A 24,388-nucleotide genomic window follows, 5' to 3' on the forward strand; every position below is an offset into this window, starting at 1 on the left:
GTAAAGTAATGTCCCAAATGGAAAAACCTCCAGCTTCTGCTGGGAGCTCTGTGTGTGTGGTGCTGGACCAAAGTGTGGAAATATGTCTTCTGGTGTGTGATGTTAAGGTGAGGACAGTGTGCCCTAATAAGTGGAAGATTCCTTAGTCCCAGATCTTAAATACTTTCTCTTGGCTACCAACTTGCAGGGTTGCTGGTTTCTATTTCACTAAATGACTGTAGCAGACAGTCCGTGTCCAGAAAAGTCTCTAGTGATCTTGTCCTCTCCAGCATGTGAAGTTATAGTTTGTGTCCCTACAGTGGTTTAATGGGTATCTGAAATAGCTGAGGCTTCTTAAAGCAAATGGCAAAAACTGTGGTATGTTTGCTATGCCAGCATCTCATCAGCAAGTCTTGTAATGGCCCTTCTCCTGGAGGCCAGATTCTTCCGCAAATGAAGCCAGCCAGAGCCGCAGCCAAAGAGGGTGTCTTGGAGGAACTCAAAGTGACCTGAGCTCTTTCTGTTTTGCTGATGAACTGAGAAAAAAATAGGCTAGCAAGTCATTTTACAAGTCTCTTAAGCTATCATAAGAATTTATAGGAACTCATTATAGAATAAATTATAGATATAAAATAGCAGGTGGCACATCTTTCAGGCAGTATGCATTAAAATTCATCTTGACAAGACCAGGAAAACAGCCCCCAGACCTATCTTCACTGAGCAACTACAAAGGAAGTAAGTTGTGGTTAAGAGAAATTGAGTATTAATGACAGGTCTATGCCAGTAAATGCAGCAAAACGCCTCAAATGCCTCAGCAATAATTGTCATCAGAACAATTTCTTTCCCTGCTAGTTATAAAATCAGATACACTGTTAGAGACACCATTTGTAAAACCCAGACAGCATATATTTTCATCAAACGTAGCAATTGTCTCTGAGGTTCCAGAAACAAACCCCCTTGGGGTCTTAACTGGGCTGCTATACGCAAGCTGTGAAAACATTGATGTACTCGTTTTATCCTTTGCTTTCCTTGTCCTTCTCAGTTTCCTTTCTTTATTCCTTACTTTCTGGCAGCCACTAATGCAGCCAAGTTACTTCTGCGCCAAGAGGATGAGGAAACTGTTTCCTCCCAAGCCAACTATGCTGACATGGCTAACTTTGATTTCCCTAAATGATTGAGCACTGTCTCCTGTCTGCAGCGTATTTCAGACTCTAGTTACCCAGGATTCTTGGATGCTGAGAGCGCTTTTCATCTTTCCCAGCTCCTCCTCACAGCTAAAACCAAGCTGGACTCTGTCTTCTACCTTCACATGGGCTGTGAGCAGCTCCGACTAGCAGTAGCAGCCCCAAGATGCTTTTCTCCATGAACAGACTTCTCTCAACCTGTAGGGTTTTAAAAATTTCTTCTAACCTACTGAAAAATTTGATGTGGATGTTACAGTGCAAAGGAAATTTCTGTAGTCACCAGACAAGCAGTGGGAATGAAAAAGTATTGAGAGAAATCCAGTCATTTTGACACTGAAGCACTTTAATAGCTTTTAGAATAAATAAATATGTGATGGCAAGATCAGCACTGCTTGTTTTTTTGCAGCATTAAAACTTTTTCTAGATCAGCTGGATCGAAAGGGAACATTTCCTAAGAGTACTGCTGAGCCAGCTTTCAGAGGTAGGACATGTTCTAGGAGTGAGAAGAGTACTGGGTTATGTGCTGCCTCAAGCCCATTCAAACTGAGGGCGAACATTTTGGTGTGGGTTTTTCTCAGTCAGGGTGGCAGTGGACTCCTGATTCCCAAGTTGGGGCAGCATCCTACTGCAGTCCTTCCTCAATTTCTGGGCCATGTCTGCAGCAAGGGTAGGCTGCTGCCTTCTGCCGATAGTCAGCAATTTACACCAGCATAACCTGGTGACTGGATTGCCTCCTTTAGCTGCAGTGCTTTAAAAGGTATTTGCTATCCACATCAACGCCAGCGTAAATTGAGATATATTTGACCTTCATTCTGCAGCACTTTGGAAGACTGAATAATAAATGCATAGTGAATTCTGCCCTCCAGATATCAGATTCTTTTTCTTTGCATCCCTTTGAAAAATGTTTCTTATCTTATTTTAAGCCTCTGCTGCAGAGGGAAAAGCATGGGGGGTGTGGGAAATGGGAAGGAGGAGGAGCGTGTACCCTAAAAGGAAAAATCTATGTGGAATCGGGGCTAACGGGTCAGATACGTTTGCAGCCTTAGTGTTTGCAGACTAACGTGTATAGTGCACTGCTGGGCCAAACACTAAATGCTTAAAAGTATTTTGTGGCAATTCAGGTTTTTATCGTTGCTTGCATGCTGCTCTGGGGGATTATGTAGGAGAAGACAAGCTCCCAGACTGAAGAGTTTAAAGTCTTAAATGTGCAATTCTGCAGCCAGATCGGTGAAGCTAATAGAACTCTGCAAGGCAGAGTCAGGGTCTTGGGGGGATGGGCTGACCCCTCAGGATAACAGCACAGCTCCTTTCTGAGCGAGCAGCTTAGGAGAGGTCTGCACTTAGTCCTATAATTTTCATCACAGATAACTGTGCAGAACAGGTGTGGTATTGGGGAGGTCATACCCGGAGTCTTTTAAACAGCCCCCAAAATGAAAGAAAGGGAAACGGCTGTAACAGATTTTTATTTTTTTTTAATTGGATAAAATATATAGCTCTATCGGGCCAGTTGTTTTTGCATGTTTAATAGGAGGAGAAGCAGAAGCAGGTGCACATTAATGAAGAACAGTTAACAAATACCTCGTACACGAAAGGGAGTCTTAGTCCTCTGTTGTACATATGTATGTATATGCACAGTGGGGTTTTTCTATCAGTTTTTATGTTTAACCAAAACACACAAACATGTTTGTTTAACAAAATGAAGGAAACGCAATCCCTAATATATGCAACAGGACAGTAGGATGCAGTCAGTGATATGTTCTACTCATAGGTGAATGGCAGAGCCAGGATAAGCAGGTATCCTTACCAATTTTACACTAGGTTGCAGTGTATTCAGTTTAGAGCTGTCTAGACCTGTGTTAGTCTGCATCAACAGAAAATCTGTACAATGTACCTAAGTGAAAGTAAATGTATGCTAAATGCACTTAGGAGTCTGTATTTGTGAACAGGACTTCCGCAAGGTTTCTTCATGGTGATAAGCTCGCATGATCTGATAAAGGTTTCCATATCCAAGATTGAAGGGTCTCCTAATGGCAGCTTCCCATTAGGAGTGGAAAAAAACTCATCTCTTTTGTGCCCTGTCTCTTGGGAAAGGTGACGCTTGGACTGGCCAAGGCGCTGTCCCCTGCTGTCCTGGCTTTTGGACATTGACAGGCCAGAGTCTCCCTTTTCTAAAGGCTGTGCCAGTTTTAATGAATTCCTTATTGGGACAGGTTCTTCAGGGATTTCTGTCTGAAGCAAGAGGGTTAGAGAGAAAAACAAAAAGAAACCCATCCTAACACATTCTGCACTGTGATTATTAAAGATGCTTATGGGAAGTGGAAAAACCCATTCATGTATGTGGTGCCAGGTTCTGACCAGGCACTTAAATGTTAACTTCTTGCTTTCTAGATAACTGTCCCAAACGTGGAGCTGTTGGCTGCTCTGTGTGACCAGGTGTCTCCTCTGTTTCCTAAGGGAAGAATCTTTGAAACATCTCCCTTACTTCCTGGTCGGCAAGAGGTAGAAGTGCTGATGACAGCCTGTCTTCAGCAAATTCCTGGGGCAGCAAAACTGATTTCCATTTCTGGCATCTGTATTTGGATTGTCTGGTATTTTTTGTATTCTACTGCCAGCTAAAATCACATTTATTGCAGTAGAACTTTAGCAGAAAGGTGATCGATGTTTCAGTTCAAACTATTAGAGTGCACGTTCAATGGTGCTAGTAGACCATGTGAAAGTACACAGCAGGTTTTTTTAATGCCATCTGATCATCTGGCGTACATGTTGCAGGTGTGTCCATGCTTCTGTTAATGTCTCTGTTGAATGCCTCTGTCTTCTGCATTTACCTTTCCCAAGAGGCGTGCATCCACCTCCTCTGGTTCTGACTACGTGGCATTATTTTGCATCGGTGACACATCAGAGGGCTGTTGGGACGCCAAGTGCTGAACACTCAGCTGTTGAGAACATCGATCTTTCTGCTGAGCCAGAGCAAATTTAATTAGCTTATTTTAACATTTCTCTTCATCCTGCGGGTGGGTAGAATTGATGCTGTCTGGAGCCTTGTTTCCACGTAGCTCATTTAGTGTAAGTAATTATTGCATGTAAGTGAATGGTACACTCTGCTGACAGCCTTTGCAGTAAGGTGGAGCAGTCACTTTCCACTTATGTGCTGTCGAAACCATCTGAAAACTTCCTCCTTCAAGGCAGCAAAATCTTTCAGTTCTTGCTGGATGTTAACTGGGGAAACTGGTGGAGCGCTGCAGTTAGCACAGCCTCGCGCCAGTGACGTGGTGCAGGCAAGGAGACTAACTCGGTGTGAAAGAATGGAGTCTAGGCTTGGAAATAGGAAAAGCCTGAACTGCTCTCCAGTTTAAGGTTAGTTCTTTCTGTGTGTATGCATTATGATTCTCTCTAATTGCATACCGGCATCCTGGTTTATCATTACCTTAATGTTATCTTTCTTTTTAACTCTGTTTTAGTAATATATTTGTCACTATTCTAGTTCCTGGAAATGCCTCGTTTGTTCTTGCTGAAGCTTTAAAACAAACAACTCTTAAACAAACCCATTAGCTTGAGTCAGATATCATACATGGGGAATTACTTTCTGAACAATTAAAATCGGCAACATGAAAAGGTGACTGAGCGGTGAGAAACTGTGCAGTCTTAAATATAGGTGATAGTACCAGCTGTCCCTGTAATACTTAGGGGATGCTCAAACACCACACCTGTGGCAAGGAGGCTCCTTTCTCCCTGAATGCAGCCACTTCAGTGCCTGGCTGCTGCTTGCATCTGTAACGTTCTCCCCAGTGCGCCGTGATCAAAGACTTACAGTAAGGAGAGAGGGTGCGCAGCAGGATGTGCGGAGGAGGATATTTCAACGGGCTAACAACATTTAATGTCCAAGCATTTCTTACTGAGTACAGAGGGTCACAAAAGGGGAGTAACATCTGTGGTAACTTTTGCTATTTATCCCAGATGAACTGGAGAGAACTGAAGACCCCTCCGATATATGAGTGAGGCAAGAAAAACCGTTTTAAGATGAAATTGGAGTAGTTCCCTGCACGGGGATCTTCAGCTGCTCTGAAGTGTCATGCTGGGAAGTCAGCGGGGGGCTCTTGCTCTTCTTCCATTACTTTCTGGCCATCTTTGCAGCCCCTTTCCTTGTTCCTGCTTGAGATCCCCCTGCAGCAGAGACTGTGTGTGTGTAGCAGCCCTGCCATGTCTCCCAGTGGAGGGAGTCTGGCTGGGAATATGCTGTGCTCCATTTGCCTTTCCTGATGGGTGGCTTTTTGGAGCCATTGCCACCTTTTCTTAGGGAAGGTGTAGGGATTAAGCAGCTCCTTGGTGGTCCCAAAGCAGGGTGGACAGAACAGAGTATCTGAATTAATGTGTCTTAAGTGAGCCTTGGGAAATAAAGCCGAGAGAAAAAGGCTTGGACATCAATGTACAGATATGCAGTATGTTATAGTCCTCATAGTGTTGAGTTTATTCTAAATTCATTGAATAGAGACTAAATAGTGTGTATTTCTCTATTTCTTTATAGGCAGAGAGAGTTTCCCTTGTTTAACAACCAGACACAGCATCCTATCATCTGCTTAAACAGGTATGACCTTTTTACTTGTTAGCATAGTTTCACAAGGAGGCTGCTTCAACAGAACCAAGGAGGCTTGAGAAGAGAGCAAAAAGAAAACTCCTCGAACACCTTATTTTTCTGTGATCCTCCTTGGTTTTCATCTTAAAAGCCTCCTGTATCTGATGTGAGCCACCATACCATTGTCAAAACAGCTGTCATCTTAGTTTTGGCTTAGCAAAAGCCTGCTTACGGCTTTGGGTAGAAAGGGCCTAAGATGTTGTTGATACAAAGGCAGAGCATCTGAGACAGGTGACTGTTGCTGCTTGCTCCTCTGGTTTGTCATGTCCTGCTACTGCAGTGAGTTCTACCACAGAAAAGATGAGAATGGTTTGGCAGAGTAAGGGCAAGTAAGTAATATTGCCTTGTCTCCAGAACAGAAAATGATTTGTGTTAGATCAAAGAAATGCGCTTGTTCTCCAATTTGGGAAAGAAAACTTTCAGGAGACCCCTGTCTCAGACGACTAAAAACAAGTAGTATTTGAGGCAACCTGTGCTGCCTCTATCATGTAGATGAGCAGATACTTGTTTTGCCAGTATTTCTGTAGGCTCATGTATTCATTTCAGCTTGATTTACAAGCGAACATAGTTTCTGTTCTTAAAAGCATGAGTTTGAAATGCTAAAGACAGAATATTGAACTCCAGCAAATGGGAATGGAGTTTGTTTGAAAGACTACATATGAAGCGTAAGGAAGAAATGCGGGAGGGCAGCGTGGGTAGGGTGGCAAAGCGCCCAAGTTTCTGCTGTTGTAACTTGGCTTGGGCAGGGCAGGGTGAAATACTGGCATTCTTCTGGGGTGAAGCGTTGTGATCGCTCTGGCCTTACAGCACAAGTGAAATAAGCAAGTTTCAGTGAGCTCAGGAGATGCCTGTAGAAGCTCACGGAGCGTGAGATGTAAGACATAATGGGATGGTGGTCCTCTTCCCAGGATCTTCTCTCAGCTTAGCAAGATAGAGGAGGTTCAGACTCCGCGTCCTTTGAGGGGTAGCGTGAACACACACGCAAAAACCAGTTTTATTCAGCTGGTTACTGCCTCTGTGTTGTTATTAATAAAAAGGTGCTGGATTATGCCAATTTAGGACATGTTTCTTCTGTGAGATTATACTTAAAACAGCGAGCAAAATTTATCTCCCTATTCTCCTCAAGTACTCTGCCATGCTTCTGAGGCTGCCAAGATATTTAATGATGGAAAAATGGAAAGATCAAGCACAGCTTTAAAGTAAGGCAAGAAGATACTGAAGAATGAACAACAGCCATAACAGTATATGATGGGGATCTGTGCGTACACATACATATGCACTTAAATGTGAAGTATTGCATACAAGGCTGGCTTTGGACTTCTTAAGCCCATAAATATATTCATTTCCTGACCACCCCCTAGTTTAATTCTGCATACAGTCTCTTCTGGCTCTATGAATTTGAAGGAAATGGAAATCAAGATTCAAATTTGGCCCTCTAGGTTTTTAGGCTGTAGAAAGCACATGTGCAAGTACCAGGTGGTTCACTTCTGTCCGTGAGCTTTTCTCTCTCGCAGGCCATGGCAGCACAGACCTGCCATGGGCTGTGGGAGTCAGATAAAGGCTGTGTGTGTAAGTGTCTCGGGGACAGGAGACACTGACGTGCCTTATGTTTAAGGTGTCTCTTGTTGTCACGCTAAATTTCAGTGCAACTCCTTCCCTTGGAAAGCATGGCACAAGCAGCGCAGCAGTTCGGGAAGGAGCATTCGCCTTCTGGATGGTGAACTTGAAGGAGGGCAGGAGCTGCCCCAGCCCTGGCATTTGCTCACGTCAGGCTCCCTGGGGCAGCCAGCACATACAGCAACCCAGCATGCCTGCAGGCTGGCTCCCTGCCAGCGTCTGCCAGGGTGGAGGGCAGCATAAGGCTGTTTGCAGTGATCTTGCACGCTTCAGGAATTTTCCCATGGCCCCAGAGTACCCTTGCGGCAGCATGCATGTACTAAATGAAGGATTAAATTAGCCTGTAAGACTTAAAGTAATGGGCAGTTTTATTGCATTCACCATTTGTCCATTGATAATATTCCACTGGTGATAAAGTAAATTCTCAGGCGTCTACTGTGCAAAGCTTGAATTGTCTCTGCATGTCCCGTCTTTATCTGAAGGGCCTAAATTATTGCTCTTGAAATCAAACATATATCTGTGGAGTGCCCCATAGCCTCCTGGTGCTGCTGGGATACCATAGACAGAAGTGGGTGGGCAAGTCTGAAATGAAAAGGGTAAGCAATCGTATGTTAGAACTAGCATTTTCTACACAGAGTTGCTACATCAGTGGTTAGGAGGTAAAAACCAAGGTATAATACCTTGTGACGTTGCTGTGTTTCCTGTGTCCTTTTCTAAGTAACAGTGAAAACTAGCAGTGGAAATAAGGTGCTGCAGGTGAGTGACGGGGGAAGCTGTGATAAAGGAGGTAGAGGCTCAGGAAAAGGACGCTGTTGCGTTGCCTCCTGTGTAAAAGCATCCCCCACGGCTGGGCTCTTGGATGGGGGGGAGGAGTAACAGAACCAGCAAGGTGGTACGGAGGGCTGCAGGAGTGGGTGATAAAGCTCATGTCTGTCTGAGCTAGGGCGTCAGTACAGCCTGTTTGCAGCATTTGGAGTCGAGGGCTCAGCTTTGGATGTGTTATGGCATTATCTGATAGTGTGTTTTTGTGTTCTGTTAGTGTGTTGTGTGTGATAGTTGTGCTTCTGGGTCTGCTGCGGTGACTGTTCACCCTGGTCACCAGGCCCCGTGATCCCTGTGTGCTGTGAGCAAACTCGGCATCTCCTTCTTACACGAGCTTTTCACTGTGCTGTCTCTGCGTGTGAGCTGGGTCTATGAAGGCACGACAGGAAGATACCAAGACAGTTTGCTCACCTATACTCTGCTTAGGCCTGGTGTGGGGCTGCTTCTAAGCAGGACGGCGAACTCTAACACCTTCCAAAGGCTCTGTCTTGTTGACATTCCCAATGATTTTGAGTAGCCTTTTAAGTATAAGCGTTACTTGTGCTTTTTCTACTGTCAGTCTGCTGATGCTCAGAAGGAGAGATGCGTAGATGGGGATGGTGCTTGGCAGCAGCCATCCTGAGCAGAGTCTCGAGGATAGCGTGAGGCCAGGGTGAACATGCAGTGTACTCAGGGAGAACATTTCTGCATTAATATTTTGTTTGATTAGATTGGAATGTCTTCAAATACAAGTGCATCTTACATGCATTCTGTAGAGAGCTAACTGCACTTTAAATGACTGCACTTTAAATACACTGTAGCTTTTATTTCAGGCTTAGAAATTTTCCTCACTACTGGTTGGAAGTTAACATTGTACAGAAAGACGTCATTGAACAACGATTAGAACCATTTTTAGGAAAAGGGTTGCAAATTGATACTTGTTAGAAGGACTTCTTGTAGTACCTACAGATGAAATGCTGTCTTGATTTCTCAAAAGTCAAAAACTCGAGGTGTTCTCTTTTTTCATTTTTCTTGCTTTGTGGGGTTTTTTTCTCAATGATCTTTGTAGCGCTAGGAAAAGATAAATGGGCAGAGCGCAAGATATAGCTTAGTGGTGTTATTGGCATTGTCTTCACTTTTCCCATGCAGCCAGCTTGAGTGTCTCCTGTTTGACATTGGGTGGGTCGCAAGGAGGCATTCCCACCTGGGTAGTTCTGACACAGGGCTGAAGGAGGGCTCTTGGCATGCCTGCTGTCACAGCTAGTGTTGCATCCAATCCTCCTTCTTCAGCCTCCCTCTTAAAAATAGTCTCCTGCGAACCGGTAGGCTGTACTGCAATCTCACTTGCAAGGAACCTCTAGCTTCCAGCTAAAACCTACCAGTGGCCACAGGGTTCTTGTACCAAACTAGCCTTTGGTTTTTCCCCCTTTGTATTTATCCCTTATCATCAATCTACTTCTTTCCTCCTCTGCAAGGAGGGCTGTCATTGATTTTATAATCAACCTTTCTCTTTCATCCTTTCTTCTGATTATCTTAATAGCCATTATCTGCACCTTCTTTTGTTTCAAAACACCTGTTTTGAACCAAAGTTATAAAGGCAGAGCACTGTGTTACTGTATTTATCAGCTATCCAAGGTAGTATTTGCTACATTTCTAAAGAATTCAGGTGCGGTCTTTAAGCCGTGGAAAGCAAGAAGAATGTCCCCTGTCACTAGTAAATCACGATGATGATGATGGTAGTGTTAGTACTAATCCTGCCTAGCAGGGTGACTCACTAGCAGATGCTTAATACTTGTTTGCATCCAAGAAGCAAAGCTGTTCAGGCAGGAATTGACAGGCAGAGGTTATGTGACTTGCTGTGGCTTTTTGGTAAGCATCTCCCTAGCTCCTTGGGTGCAAGAGGTGGGCCAAAGAAACTGGGTGGGGTGGGGGGGGTGGGGGGGGGAGAGGAAGAGGGAAATGTCATCTTTGCTTTTCTATCTGAAGTGATGAGCAAAGGGGCTTAATTCTGAGGAAGAGTTTGGTAGGTAAGGGAAACTGGACTGTTCTCTGCGTTGTAGCTTGTACTCAATGTTTTTGTCAGGATCAGCAGCCAACCCCAATACTGAGCTCTTCTATTCTTCTGCAGTACTTAAATGACTTTATAGAAGGGCAAAATTAAGCAAGGTGAAGGTGAGCTGATGAGCTGATTTTTGGTTTTGTACAGACTTACTGCAGTTGAGAAGTATATTTTCTTTTGCATCTCCAACAGTAAAGTCAACAGAATACGTCCTGTAGCTCAAGAACCAGTCCAGTGTGGTAATGCTGAATTCTCACAACTGTGAGTTTTGTCTCCTGAATCATGTGGAGGGAAAGAAAACACCATGGAGCAGAAGCTCAGCTCCCTAAAGGCAATTGAATTTTTGCCACAGACACCCTTTTGAAAATATATCATCTTGCTAAGGATTATAGCTTTATGGCTATATGAAAAAGGAACTACCCACACTCTAAACCCGATTGTTTTGAAAGGTATACAGTCCTTGCCATGCGGTGCCTGTACCAGCCCTTCATTAATGGGAACTGGAGAGCAGTTGTGTGCCAGTCTGATTATGCCATCCACCACGATGTGACTGGACTGGTGACTACCCAAAAAGGGCTTGTATCACATGCCTCTTCCAGTGGTCTGACCTACCAGATCTCCCCTGTTTATCTTCACAGCAAACCCAGCTGCTGTCTAAAGTCACCTTTGTCTATAGCACCCCGCTGCTGAGTTCTTCTGAACTTCCCTATGAAGCATCTGGTTCTGGCTGGTGTCAGGGCCAGGATACAGGGATGCGCTCTCGCCTGTCAGCACTGAGGGAGGGATGGAAGTCAGTGCTGCCTACAAAGCGCTCATGGGAAAAATTATCCCTTTCCTACTCGTTAACTGTAAATGGCTTTGTAGCGCGAGTCACCAAAAGCCTGAGCATCACAACCCTGTTACATTCAGTGCTGGGAAACGACACTCAGAATGAAGCCTGAGTTTCGTGTATTTAAGCAGTTGTGTTAGTAAACACGCTTTTGAAAAATAGTGGGAGTAATGGGAGTGCTGTGAGCGTTCTCCATGAGAGGAGTGTGAGGGGCGCAGGTTCATTGTATTGAGGAATGAAACTTATGAGGAGAACAGATGTTTGAATCGTAATGTTCTTTCCAGCACAGTTGATGAAAGAGAACTCTTTATAATCGTGACCAAAAAATACTCTAGTTGTCATCCTTAAGATGAGTCATTTTTTTCCCTCATTTTGAATCCCTCCAAGACTTCAGTCCCTTCTGAAGCAGGAAGCTGTTGTTCAGCCGGGGCTCTGGCCATGACACTAGCCGTTGGGCAGCTGCAATAATTACGCAGAGCGAGCGATGTAATATGTGATTCTATTCACGTACAAGTGTGGTCTGCACAGGAAAAGTGAGATCCTGACATTACAGACACATCTTGTTCTCTTTGTTTTCCATATCATCCTGGAATTCCAAATCAGAAGGCTTCGGGATGTTTTTGTAACAAAATTGTAAGATTGCCTGTTGTTGTGCCTTTTGCCATGTCTGTGTGAGATATCTGGGGTAGGTTGCAAGGCACTTTGATCAGTAGTCCTTCCTCAATAATTAATTCATGATGTTACCAGTCTGTAAGATTTTTCTGCAGTGTACTCTTAATAATAACTCCCCAGTGTCCTTATTTTAGTTATGACTTCTTGTGCGCAAAAAAAAAAATATTATTTTGCTTGCTTATACAATTATTCTTGCATCAGTTTTGCTGCTAAAAATTGTCAGAACATGGAAGAATTATATTTCCATTTAATGAGTGTAATGAAAACAGAATTAGACACAACAGGATCGAGTCTGGGGTTAGTGGCAGCATGCCTGGGAACTAGATATGTGTGCAACAGCTTTGCTGTGATTCTTGTTAATGCTCCGTGATTCATGGCTCTAGCTACCATAATATTAAAAACTAGGTGTCCAAGTCTGGATTAGGTCACTGTTGTGTTAGACGCTGTGTGCTCAAACAGCAGAGTTGTTCCAGACCCTGTAGAGCTTACAGTCAAATCTACAAAGAGGTGTGGAGGTATAAGCAGCCAGACAAGCACACTGGTGAGGACCGTGTTTGTCAGTGTAATTAGTAGCTTAGAGACCCCGTAGTTCATGCTGGGAAGTTGTAGATGGAAAACCATACCCATGTGATTCAGTTCACCTGGGATGTATCAGCATGAAAACATATACATTATGCAGCTACAAGGGATCTAATCCTATTTTACTTTTTTTTGTTTGTTTTTACTTAAAATCCAGTGTATTATGAGTTGTAAAACACATGTGGCCAACTTAATCTCTAGTCTCTCTGCTGTTTTAGCATGTTTTCTGTTGGGAATATTTTTCGCTCTAATACAGCAAAAGTTCGCTATTGCAGCTCCATATTCCTGCTTATTGGCCAGCGTAGTAAGTAACAGAACAGGAAAAATAATTCAGCTCCATTAAAAACTAATCTAAATGTTGGACTTAAAATGGAATTAGACCCCCATGCCCCCTTTTTTCCCCCCAGGTTCTGAATGTTTAGATATCTGGCTTCAGGTAGCAATAAACCCAGCAAATTAAGATGAGAAAAGCTATTATTTTCTGGCCTGAGTGAGGAGGATGTGGTAAAGTCATGAAAGTGCCTTCTCTCACAATCTGAAATGTGCCTGTACCTTTCAGAGCAAATCCGTACTTTGAAATGCCTGAGATCAGATCTCCCTCTTGGTTAGAGTTCAGCTCAATGCTGGAAACGGTGTTGCCAATTAAACTATTTTGTAAACTAAAATAATTTGTATTAATTTTTAGGAGGGGGTGGTATCCAGTGTGGGCACTCTACTCACAACTCCTGACCTTTTACACCACGCTACCTGCAGCCTACACCTAACTCTCCAGCCCCTGTGTTCCCTTCCTGTGGTACCAGGTACCACTAGTGTTCTCATCTCCTTGCTTCCCTGTGAAAGATTCACGCTCTCTGCTTTGATCCTTCGCACCCACAGCACTTGGTTCTTCCCTGCATCCTCAGCTCTCTTCCCCTGATTTTTTTCTGATTCTGAACCAAATTATCTCCATTTACTCCTCAGACCTTTGGGGTCTCCTGAGTTCGAGTTCCACGTAGCATTGTCTCAGCAACTTTCTATGTCCTCTCTGCCATGACTTCCCACTGTAGGTTAACCAGCACCTGTTTCATCCTCTACCTGTCTTTGCTTAGACAGTTAATCAGGCCAGAAAGAGCATATGCTATGGCTGCATGTGAGCTCTACATCTGATTAGACCGCCAGGACACTGATAATCAGAAGAAATAAGGGCTGAGCTCTTCTCCTTGCATTTCCCTTCATAGAGGCGTTAATATCTTATCTCTCCTCTACCCATCTGTGGATTTCCTATGGTGAAAGGTAGGAGCTTAACATCTTCTGTCAAACATGATAGGAGCTGGCTGGTGTGATTCATAATTAGGGATAGACACAGCAGACAGGCAGAGACAGGAAACCAGAGCACAAACACAATGAGAGAATTAGGGAGCACGTATTTTTGGGTTGCTTGTACATTCACACAGCTTCAGCTGAGTTAACCGGCAGAATTGAGCTGGGGTTGACAATACTGGTTTAATGTCAGGGAGAAATTTTAAGTACCTGGCATGTAGTTGTGGAGGCAGGTTGGCATCAGGGACTCGATGCGTACCTTGTGATTTATGTGGTCTTAAATGCATTCTGGCACTACATGGTGTCACATTTTTAATTTCTACCAAAGGCAGCTCTTTGTAAAAGTATTTTTGGAAATGAGCATCCATCAGAAGTAGAAATGCAAAAAGCTTTATATAGATCTCTGGAGGAAAGAGGGGGGAAGAGTTAAGCCATTTAGAGACAACCCAGTTGGTCAGGCCAGCAGTCCTACAGAGTTGAAATAAGAATCTGCATTTTTATTTGTTTTTATGCTAGCATCAACAGCAGGGGCTCCTTAATGTAGTCTGTGGGCTGCAACTTTCATCAGAGGCTTCACATACATATTTTAAACTGTGGCTATTCTTGATAGTCCCGCCTGATCATTGAGAGTTTTAAGAGATCAGGGCCCCTTTCAGCAGCACCAGGGGTCTGAGCTGAGCTTCTAGGCTCTCAGGGGCTAGAGCTGTTAAACAGCCAAAGCTGAAGGCTGCCTCTGTCCCCAGAGCTGTCAAGCAGGCACATGGCGTCCCAGATTCCTCTGCTTCCCCAACATGCTCAAGAAGCAACTCTGGCTCTGGTGCCAGTGGCTAATGTTGCAGTCCTCTCCTTTGGGGTCTCCTTTTTGTGGCTGCAACTTTGTCATCCTGCCTCCAGGCAGATGCTGTGTCTGATAAATGTCCCTTCTTGAGCAAAACTTTGTGAGGTCTGGATGCAAAGGCTTTGGTTGGGAGCCAGAGCCTCCTCGCACATATGGGAAGAGACAGCCCTTGCCCTGAAGGGTTTGCAGCATAAATAGTCAAGTTACAGACAGTGTGAACATTATAATCCATGTTTTACAGCTGGGAGAACTGAGGCACAGCTTATTTATTCAAAAGTTCAAGGTCATGGAGCAGGTAAACAGCAGAGCCCTGGCCTGAATCTTGCATCTCGGTGCCTTAACCATAAAACTGTTCTGCTTTTCACAGGATCCTCGTGATTATAGGAATACCTATATTATACCACAGTGGTAGGAGAAAGAAAACCTCTATTTGAGTGAGGTAATCTTGAAGGTACTTAAATCAGTGCATGAATTTCTTCATCCTTTGGTCAATTTTAGGAAATTCTATGCAGCTAATGCCTAATGGAAGAAGATTAAGTTGCCAGCAAATAATAAATTAACAATAATCCAAAGAAGAGGTGAGACAATCATAGTCTCAGCAGTCTATAGATAGTAAAAGCAAAATCTCTTTATTTAAAGAACCTTATAATTGCTAACGTTATTAATTTCCTGGAAAATCCATGTCTATGAAGAATAAGCCAAGCTTTTCCTGGAACACAAAGGAGAGAAGTTTTGTTTATCGTCACTGATAATCGTAACATTCTTTGTCCTCTCTTTGCAACCCTATGGGAATGTGATCCTGGTTTCACTACAGTTAGCAGGAAGAAAAAACAGAAGGAAAGGAGGAAAAAAATAGAAAAGTGATGCCATTGATCCAAGGGGCTGTCTGAGCTGGTCCTGCTGGGCTAAACTGGCCCATCCACAGTGTTACGTGTCCTGGGCCTGAAAGCAGGTAATGCAGAGCTCACCCATGGCTATTGTAACTCTGGTTGCTCTTTGTGTCCCACCTCATACGTCTTTTGTCAAATCTCTTTGCACCATGTTCCACCCTCAGGCATGATATGCCCATTGTCTTCTGTATATAGGGTCAAGCTTTGCTCATGTTTTGGCTTCATGGTGTATATCCCATGGAAATTGGTGGGAGTCAGTCCTGTACGTGTGTGGGAGCAGGGAGAGGTTGAGGTGGGAGCTCCAGGCATTCAGTGGGTGCCAGATTTGGAGGTGAGTTAGTCAAGGTAGTTCTCTTGACCTCACTGAAATCACTTGTGATGGATGCTGCGTAGAATTCTTACCCAGAATATTGATTGACGGTGATTTTTAAAAAAAATCTCCTTTAGGACCTTGCCTAATAGGGGGTATGACACACTCCCAGTCTGACCTTTTAAGTTCTAGCAAGTAGTACACTTGTATTTTACTGCACAGCTGTGAGCATCCAGTGTCACTGGAAGATGTTTGTACCTCTCTGGCCTAGGTGGTACAATCTCCCTGTACAGCCTGAGCTTTTCCCTGCTGCTGCTTCCTGGATTTGTCACCTCCTCTGGTGAAGAACACTATCATCTGTGATGCTTAACTCATGACAGGTCAAAGTACAGCTGCAAATACACACATTACACATAACATTCAAAATGGATAGACCTGTAAAGATGCAAGTGAGGAACTGGGTCTACTTCACTGAAGGTCTATTTTTTCCCCTTCTTTCAACTCACTTTACATTTATTTTCCTCTTGAGAAGATGGTAGCCAGGGTTTCTGGCATAGGGCATGCCATCTCTCTCTGGCTGATGGATTTTTCCTCTTGGAGCTGGTTTGTTTGAAGTCTAAAGGATGCCTAATGCTCTGGCATGGACAGTATCCTCAAGAGGGTGATTTGGCTTTCACAGGGAAATTCATTCTGTTCTCACCTTAAATGGGATACAGTCTGGCTGATGTCTTAGTGAGAACAGTGGTAGTTTCCTTCCTGTAGATGTGTAGATATGTCATAGAATCATAGAATTTAGGTTGGAAGAGACCGTTGTGATCACCAAGTCCAACCGTTAACCCAGCACTGTCAAATCCATCACTAAACTATGGCACTAAGCACCACACCTATGCATTTTTAAAACGCCTCCAGGGATGGTGATTCCACCGCCTCCCTGGGCAGCCTGTTCCAATGCTTCACCACCCTTCCAGTGAAGAAATTTTTCCCTAATATCCAATCTAATCCTCCCCTGGCACTCGATGCTGTTTCTTCTTGTCCTGTCACTAGCTATCTGGGAGAAGAGACCGACCCGCACCTACCTACAGCCTCCTGTCAGGTAGCTGTAGGGAGTGATAAGGTCCCCCCTGAGTCTCCTGCAGACTAAACACCCGCAGTTCCCTTGGCTGCTCCTCATCTGACTTGTGCTCCAGACCCTTCCCCAGCTCCGTTGCCCTTCTCTGGACACGCTCAGCACCCCTACGTCCCTCTTGCAGTGAGGGGCCCAAAACTGAACACGGCATTCGAGGTGCGGCCTCACCAGTGCCGAGTACAGGGGGACAATCACTGCCCTGGTCCTGCTGGCCACACTGTTTCTTGTACAAGCCAGGATGCTGTTGGCCTTCTTGGCCACCTGGGCACACGGCTGGCCCATGTTCAGCCAGACATCACCCAGCGCCCCCAGGGCCTTTCCCACCAGGCACTTCCCAGCCGCTCTGCCCCAGGCCTGCAGCGCTGCGTGGGGCTGGTGTGACCCATGTGCAGGACCCGGCGCTGAGCCCGGTTGAACCTTGTACCATGGAACCTTGGCCCATTGGTGCAGCCTGTCCAGATCCCTCTGCAGAGCCTGCCTGCCCTCCAGCAGATCAATGCTCCCCCGCAACTTGGTGTTGTCTACAAAGGACATCTTTGTTAAGGGAGAGCTGTGTGAGATGACTCCTTGAGTAAGTGGCTAGTAAGTTATTCTGATCAGAGGTGTGAAACTCTTCCTCCATCCTAGCCCACCATTGCTGCATGTCATTCCTGTAGTCTGTCAGCTGCAGCATTAAACACATATACAGCTGAACAAGCTACTTTATGTAGTTTATTACTGGCTCTTGATTCAGCTACGCTGCTAATTACCTCCTGTGAAGCGGCTGCAGGCTTGGGGTGCTTGTTCTGCAAACTATGGCTCCTAGTCAAACTGCAGTAAAGCAGTGTCCATAACCATTAATCCAAAGGTGATGAGACTGTAAATTAAAAAGGAAAAAAAAAAAAGCCTAGATGATACAGTGTTATCTTTGAAATTTCCAGAAATATAGATACATAAAAATCAACCTAAATTTATAAAGCTAGCAAATGGATAAAGATGGAGAAGAAACTGAAGGGTTTCATAGCTTTGGTTTATCTCTGATATCACAAAAAAAAAAATATTTTGTCCTGAGCAGCTGTCAGAGTTGCCCCCGGCTTGTATATATGTGTAATTGTCTAGTTTTCAAATCAAGCCTTGTAATATGGTGCAGAACATGTATGTGTGCTTTATCTTCCATACATGGAACATTGCATAATAGTACTGGATGACAACCGTGCTGTCAGCTATATTTTTTCCAGAATAAAGTGTTCAGCAAAATATATCTGTCTGGGCATCTCTGCTGCCTCTTACTGCAGAAGGTTGTGAAGCTTATGAAAATGCTGCAATGCAGCAAGTGTACTACCAGTGATTAAAAGTAGATTCTTTTTGTTGTTGTTGTTGTTTTCCCCCCCTTCTGCAAGCTTGAGGGTGGCATTTTGATCAAGTTCTCATGGTAACAAACATAATTTAAAAGCACTGAAGCCTACAAAATTAGGGTTTTTTTCTGTATGTGCTTGAGGTGGGTGTTAAGTCATTACAACTGCAGCAATGCTGGGTTTTCAGTGTTTCTGGTGCAGATGACAAGGGAAGTAAAATGGAAGGCGGTGTTGCTGAATGCAGAAAATCTTTTGCCAGGTTCTATTGTTGTCTTTTCTCTGAAGAGGGTGCCATTAAAGTGTAATGCACTCCTTACATTGCTTTTTCGTTCTTTTAGATGTATTCTGGCATCACAGTTATGTCATGTTTGTAATTCCTGAGAGAGGAGTTTTATTGACAGATGTTTTGATTCACTATCATGAACATGAGCTCCCATCAAAACACATATGAAAATGCATGAGAAACTGGAATGCTGTATGAGTTGTCAATTGTTTTTCTATGTATGAATAGATGCAGAGAAAAGCAGGAGGAAGGGGTTAAAATGAAATCGAGTTGGGTCTGAATTGAATACTTCACTTTCTGTTAACGAATTGATCTTGAAAGCACCACATGGCTGAAACATGCTAACTCACGGAAACGAGGCAGTCATGTCCAATCGCTAGATGGTCCGCTGCTTTGCCATGTGTAATGGAAGTGTGTTCAATTGCGTTTGATGCATTCCGTGTTACAGTTAATGAATTTATACTGCAGTATATTTGCAGTCCTGCAGATATGCAGTGATCGAGGGAATCCAAGTCAGTAATCCCGTGGGGGTGTCAGAAAATGTAAGATACAGTTCCCTCCTGGCTGCCGAGGAAGAAGTTGATTTACAATGAGATGGGCTGTTTCCTGCTCTTAAATATGTGTGGAAATGATGTTCCAGTGATTATTTTTTTTAAAATTTATTTTACTGCAACCTGCCTATTAGGACCTGAACAGTATAGGATTTAACCCTGTAACACCCGAAATGTCCCTGCCTGGCTTACCTGTAGCAGAACCTACAACCTTGTCTCAGGAGCTGTATGTCGGGGATGGTTAATGCACCGCGGTGATCTCCCCACACAGAACAGGCGGGTCTGGCTCTGTCAGTATGGCCAAGCCCACGCTGTCATTAAAGTGTTGAAAGGAGGGTTTTCAGAAATACCAGGCTTGCCAGTAAGACAAAATGCTGCAGTTAGGGGTTGGGAAAAGACAGAGGTGTCTCGGCTATGGGAAAGAAAGCTCTCCTCGGCTCCCTGGTCTTCCACACAGGTATTGATCTGCTTTGCAGCGAGGCCGGACTGCTCTGCTCTTACTCCTCCTCAAGAACAATGTGTTGGATGCTTAGACTTTTTGCTGCAAAGGGGCTGGTTATTCACTTTAGTGTATAAAAGTCCAGTTGTGCCCTTTCCTGTCTAATTTGGTCTTGCATAAGCACTTCACAATGATTTGCAGAGATGGGACAGTCCAGGGACCTTAACGTATTTTCTAGCATGGCTACAGCACTGGGCTTTGCTGCTGCCCCATGTTTTTATGCTCTTGTAACTTCCTTGTTCAGCAGTTGCTGAAATGGAAGAATGGATGATAGAAATTAAGTTGTGATGAATCTTTTTATCTAGAGTTTGAAGAAGAGCTGGAGTGACAATTATCTTAATGCCATGTCTTCAGAGTGTTTTCCCTGACCATTTTCCATACCACTGATTGAGAAATTGTCTGGGATTTGAGCAGAAGGCTCTGAATGCTGTACTGATCGTCACTAATGTGAACTCGTTCTGCTCCTCTCTTGCCGTGGCAGATTGTTCTGATGTGATAAGGAGAACGTTGGACAGTGTTCATAAATCTCTCTGTTCATTTTGGAAATCTTTCATGTTAAGACCTCCTGGGATTCTGAACAGGTAAACCATCAGAGAAAGCAGTAAAAGGTCAAGAGCCAAAGAACATAGAGCCACTTTGGTTTTTTACTAGGAAACAAAGAAGGCAAGGAAATATTAGCTGTATGGAGAGAATGGATTCTACAGTAACTTCCTGTCACCTTTGTGTTCATTGAGTATTGATAGAAAGAAATAGAAAGCTTTCCATTTAAAACCACGTTGTCTCAATAGTCATTTCTTGCTGTGGAAAAAGGAAGAATACCATCCTCGTTTCAGAAACTGCAAATAGTTATGAGCAATGCTCCTTGGAAGCAGTACAACAAAGTGAAGTGCAATATATTCTTCAAAGCAGTGTATCATTTGAATGGTTGTGTTTGAAATATCAACTGTATCTTTTAAATGCTAATTTTTTGCACTTGACCCTGGGCTTTATGTCAAATATAATGATGTGGATATTGTAATTTTTATTAGCGTAATATTAACAATTCCCACTTCACCAAGTAAAGCCCCTCTAAAATGTTCAGGAATTTAAAGAAAATTTGAGTGTGCTGAGGACTGCATTTTTGGAGTATCCTCCCACATCAAATCCTTCTGTATCAAAGAAGGTGCATCTTTGAAGGACAAGTAAAAATTTGCTTCAAGAAAAATCTTCTGACTTTTGTAATATTCCCGGAGAATACTGACAAAGCACCGGAGTAAATCCTCACTGAAAATCTCTGCCAATTGACATGCACACAGTAGGGTTTGAATCCTAGCAGTACTTCAGGAAAAGGAGCTTTAGGGTTTTATTCTGCTATTTTGTGCTGCAGCCTTACTTATGTAAAACGTTAACAGCTTTATTTCAAACTGATAACAGCTAAAAGGACAGTAGCAGAGTCCTCCTTTTTATAATATGCAAGTATTGTGTTTTTTAAAAAAAGTGGTTTTCATCGTTTCTTTGTTCCTGAACAAGGCTTACGTAGGGTACCCAGTGATACTGGAAAATACCTCTATACTGTCCCCTGGAAAAATGCCCTCACATGCCAGCTCAGCCTAATACAGTGTAGAAGTCACGTGTGGGGTGGGAGGTTTCCACAGACCATAAATTAGTCAGGAATTGAATGCCTGAACCAGTCTGTGAGGATTTAGCACTGGCCATAGGGGAGTTTCAAAGATTGGTGTGAGGCTAGATGTGGGCTGACGTATGTCTTCTCTTGTGCCCGGAGCTGGGGTAGGAAAGGAACGAGACTGAAGAGGGACACCTTGGTGCTGGGGCAGCCACTTTGTACCTTACTGAATGTAGCACCTGTTTCTTCATGGGCACGTTCTTCACAGTTTTGTAGGGGTGCCCAGCATTTGATGTTGGGGCTGTTCTGTTCCATATGGTGTAAGTCTAAATGCAGAGAAAGTAGTGGTGGTTTTATCGCTTCAGAGCATTTTTGGAGGTAAAGAGGTATCTGGACTTCAGAACAAGGTGCCCTGCCGTTCTACGTGTGGTCTGTCCCGTGGGCTGCAAGGAACCTCAGTATGACTTTTTTTGGCTATATCCTGAGTTCTGGCCAGGACAAACCTCAGCTCAGAGCCCAGGCTGAGTAAATTCAGGCCCTTTTACACCTTTAAGACAGGATCTGGGACAAGTGTCTTGCTGCCTGTTACTCAGCACTAGCTTGCTGAGAGAAGAGATTAGGGGAGGTCCCAGCATGGTGTGCTCCTTTGGCTGGCTGGGACCTGCCTGGGGAGGGCAGCTGGGGCTCAGACATGTAGTGGTGGCAACGCTGGAAGAAAGGACCAGAGATTATGGGACCCACAACAGGAGACATGGATGCAATATTACCTTCAGCAAGAGGCACCCAGAGGGTCCAAAGCCATTCTCTTTGCAGTCCCAGCATCCAAGCTGGCTCTTCCCGAGCCACTCCACCAGTAGCAGGAGTTTGGGCAGGAATAGCACCCAGATCTGAATGGCTGACAACTCTTTGCTGGTCAAGAGTGTATAGCAAAGCCTTTGAGATGCTTTTGTTGGGAGCTCTTACGCTTTCCCCTAATTGAACCTATACTTTCTTTTGGGGATGCAAAGAAGGGTTGTCTGCATCTCTGGAAAAGTCTTTCCAGGTCTCTTTACACCCTGTGCTTCAAATTAGACCATCAGACTCTGGCCTGCAGTACTACCATTGCTTCACTTGCCATCACTATGGATACAGCGATCTTACCTGTCAGCGCACCCCTGAGCATAACATACACATCTCTTCACACACGCTCCATTTACTGATTGTGGTGTTATAGGTGAGGCTGCCAGCTGAGGTGGCTTGCTACAAGACCCTGTTTCTATTACCACTTTGCCAAACTTTTTGTGGTTTAGGCTGCACCTTTCCTCTCTGGCAGTCAGGCTTGTCTTGCCCTCTTAGGCACATGTTTTGGTCCAAGCCGCCCTTTCCTGGAGCAAGGCTGCCTTCCCAGGCTGGGTTGAGGAAGCCAGGTTTGCTGTTTTAACTCAAGATCTTGTCTGCAAAGTTCTTTTAGCATCCTGGTTGTGGAGGAAGGGACAACGTATCATTTGAAAGTTTGCGGAGGAAGGGACAACACATCATTTGAAAATTTGCTGAGGGTCAGGAGAGACTTGCTAGAGCCTCTGCTGCTTCCAACCTCCCTGAGCCTGACCAGCCCAATTTATGTCATGTCACATCGTATCACTGTGAGTGGAAAAAAAAAAAAAAAGAATAAGCTGCCTCTCCTTTGCTTATAATTGCTGAGAAAGGAGAAAGTCCACACTTTCAAAGGCAGAGGCAACCAAAATTAGAAAACATGGCCAGGAACTTGCAGAAGCAGGGGATCCAGGGCAGAAGAGAGCTCTGATAAAGGATGTGTGGAGAAAGGGTACGGATGGGTAAGGAACGAGCTGGATGCAAGTGAGGGACTGGATGAGAAGTCCAGGAAGGAAAACTGGAAGTTAATAGAGGAATGGGAATGAGGAAACTGCTGCTTGGCATGAAACCTGCAGGAGGCAATCTGAAAGTGGGCCTTGGTATGAGGGGGATAAAACTTTCACAGTTTGCAGTGGTGAAATCTGTGGTCTGGACAGCAAACATGGACAGGGCCTGGGTGAGGGGCTGGAGCCCAAGTGGGCAATGCCTGGGCTGCGACAGGGGGGTGATGCAGTGGAGACTGGGATGATCTAGGCAGAGGGAGCAGGAAGTATGAAGTATGTTTGTTGAACTAGGCAGTAGCTTAGTACATATGCAGAAGGGGCCCTAGCTACGATTATGCAGTCATCTCTCATTTCTTTCACAGCCAGCCTCCTGAGGTATAACGGTGCAATCTGAATGTCAAATAGCTTTGTATGTGTGATACATGTTGATGCACCTCTAGACAAAATCCAGCTTCTGACAGTTACTTCTTTTTCTCTTTGCATTTTTGGCAGTCTTTAATATGCTCTGTCAACAAAGGCGGAAGAAAACTTTCCATTCCTAAACAAATAAAGTTCAGCACTATCCAGATGCGTATATTTAAGTGGCTGCCATGGCTGGATTTTGTTGCTGCCAGACAGACAGTGATTTATTCTGTAAGTTTTGTGCCCTGAGCTTTCAGAAATACACGTCTTTTCATCCTGAAGCCTGGCAGAAGTCTAGCAGTAATAATTAGCAAGCCATAAAAATCGACCTGATTTGAGGGAACCACTGAAGGATGCAAAGAGACATTGCTGTTCAAGGAGCGAGGAACAAAAGCGCGTGGTTACTGACCCAGTCATGTCAGACCTAAATTTTGAGGGAATCCCAAGTGATAAGCGTTCTGCAGTCTGAATACTGCCTATTCATTCAGCCCTTCTAGCAGAGTGAATGAATCATCTTTTCAACCAGAGACAGCCCCTCTGGGTCAGAGTTGAGTTCAGTGGTGGGGCATGTGTTTCCGACTGCTTGCCCTAAATGAAAAAGAAAACACACAAGACTTTGCTTATGCTGTGCAGCTTTGAGCATCTCATCTATAAAACATTTACATATAGTCTAAGACCTCTTACAAGCGGCGGCCCTGGATACATAACCAGGTCCTTCTGGAAGGGCCATCTGTCTTCCTAGCTGTTCATGTGCCTATTCTCTTCAGCGTCACCCCTACTCGAGAACACTTTTCTCAGTTTATCTTCCTGTTGATGTCCCCAGCCCTAACCATTAGCTCAGTGTCACCGTGTGCTGTCTGTAGATTTTCAGCATAAGGTGGTCAGGTTGATTCTGCCGAGCAGCTTACAAATTAGCATCTTCTTTCTTCATCTGGTGAACCAGTCCCACGCAAGTGGCAAGACGTAACCTGCAGAGCCTGGTTTTGCTGCATCAGCAGAGGGATGTACGTGTCTGGGATGTGAAGTCGTGTTTCAGTTAGAAACTTT

General features: G+C 44.3%; 1 protein-coding gene across 42 annotated transcripts in view; it reads left to right on the forward strand.

Moving 5' to 3' along the window:
- MAP2 (microtubule associated protein 2) overlaps positions 1 to 24,388 on the forward strand; it is a 235,633-nt gene that overhangs the window by 126,339 nt on the left and 84,906 nt on the right. For 36 of the 42 annotated variants that reach the window (XM_037397661.1, XM_037397681.1, XM_037397683.1 and 33 more), the window contains one exon: positions 5,686 to 5,745. The exons of 5 other annotated variants lie outside the window; for them this stretch is intronic. The gene's annotated coding sequence lies outside the window, so the exon portion shown is untranslated. Of the gene's footprint in view, positions 1 to 4,398; positions 4,518 to 5,685; positions 5,746 to 24,388 lie in introns of those variants that run through there. One more of the 42 variants, XM_037397670.1, reaches the window with a different exon arrangement.

The sequence above is a fragment of the Falco rusticolus genome, chromosome 8 (genome assembly GCF_015220075.1).
Source record: "Falco rusticolus isolate bFalRus1 chromosome 8, bFalRus1.pri, whole genome shotgun sequence".
NCBI classification, from domain to species: Eukaryota; Metazoa; Chordata; class Aves; order Falconiformes; family Falconidae; genus Falco; species Falco rusticolus.